General features: G+C 38.7%; 1 protein-coding gene across 1 annotated transcript in view; it reads right to left on the bottom strand.

The window, feature by feature from the left end:
- Nucleotides 1–1,684, bottom strand: part of ALDH1L1 (aldehyde dehydrogenase 1 family, member L1) — an 80,382-nt gene that overhangs the window by 30,769 nt on the left and 47,929 nt on the right. The gene's annotated exons all lie outside the window — the stretch shown is intronic.

Below are 1,684 nucleotides of genomic sequence, written 5' to 3' on the forward strand. Positions count from 1 at the left end.
TCTAGGGTTCTCTATTTCAATAAAACAGACTCTCAGGCTAAGAACCTGGGGTCCCTTCAGACATCCCACCCATCAGCCAGTCCTGGGGCACCTACACCTGTCTTCTCCCTCCAGCTCCACTGCTCCTCTGAGTCTGAGCTTTAAAAACTGCAGCTGTCTGGGCCTTGCCTATGAAAATCATGGTTAAGCAGGTTAGGAGCGGGACCTTTTCATCCTCTTTCACTAAATATTTAAAGTTTGACACTTGATTCAGGTTCCACACTTCTCTGTTAACAATAGTTGTTTTAGGCAATCTGAGAAATATTTATATAAAAATATCATAAATCAGAGCATATAGAAATGTTCTATTTTAAAAAGTAAGAACTTTACTGTCAGGTGGAATAGGGTCCATGACAATGGCTATTCTCTGATTGTGATACAATAAACCTATAAATATAAGAGCAAACATATAGACAAACAAACAAAAAAACCTTGGAAAAAATGTTTAAATCTCTTCTTTCTTACTTAGTCAGAAAAGAGATCCAAAATATGATGACATACTGTTTACAATAAAAACATGATCATAACCTATTTTTGGAGTCCTGGTGTGGTGCTGTGGATTAATGTGCTGGACTGCAAGGTCAGTGGTTCACGCTCACCAGCCGCTCCTCAGAAACCCTATCCAGGATAGCTATGAGTTAGAACTGACTCAACAGCACTTAACAGCTTAACAACAACAACCTATTTTAAAACCTGTGAGATTAGAGTGCACTTTGGAAATACCCATGTGAGGAACCCCAGGGAAATAATTACATAACTGGTGAAAATTATGCAAATAACAGTATCTCATTTAAATTCTCTGGAAAAATTATTATGGACAATCAATGCCAATTTATTTTTGAATCTGCACAAAAAGGAGGACTTTGTCAATAAAATGGACTACTAACTATTGTTAGGTGTCATTGAGTTGGTACTGACTCATAGTGACCTTACGCACAACAGAAGGGTACACTGCCCTGTTCTGTACCAGTCTCACAATCATTGCAAACACTTGAGCCCATTGCTGCTGCCATTGTGCTAATCCATCTTGTTGGGGGTCTTCCTCTTTTTTGCTGACCCTCCATTTTACCCAGCATGATGCCCTTCTCCAGGAACTGGTTCCTCTGATAACATGCCCAAAGCATGAGAGACAAAGTCTGGCCATCTTGGCTTCTAAAGGAGCGTGCGGCTGTACTAATCTCAAAACAGATTTGTTGATCTGCTGGCAATCCATGGTAACTTTTAACATAACTCAAATGCATCAATTCTCCTAAGGTCTTCCTTATTTATGATTCAACTTTCACATGCATATGAGGCTATTGAAAATACCATGATTTGGGTCAGGTGCACCTTAATCCTCAAACTGACACTGTAGCTCTTGAACACTTTAAAGAGGTTTTGCACAGAAGACTTCCCAAATGAAAAATTGTTTGATTTCTTGACAGCTGCATCCATGAGAGTTGATGGGTGATACAAGCAAAATGAAGTCTTTGACAACTTCAATCTTTTCTACATTTATTCTGATGTTATTTATTAGTCCAGGAGTCAGAATTTTTTGCTTTCTTTACATTGAGGTGGAACCCATATAGAAGGCTGTGATCTTTGATCTTCAGCTGTAAGTATTTTAAGTCTTCTTCACTTTCAACAAGCAAGGTTGTATCATCTG

The sequence above is a fragment of the Chrysochloris asiatica genome, unplaced genomic scaffold (genome assembly GCF_000296735.1).
Source record: "Chrysochloris asiatica unplaced genomic scaffold, ChrAsi1.0 scaffold00367, whole genome shotgun sequence".
Taxonomy (NCBI): domain Eukaryota; kingdom Metazoa; phylum Chordata; class Mammalia; order Afrosoricida; family Chrysochloridae; genus Chrysochloris; species Chrysochloris asiatica.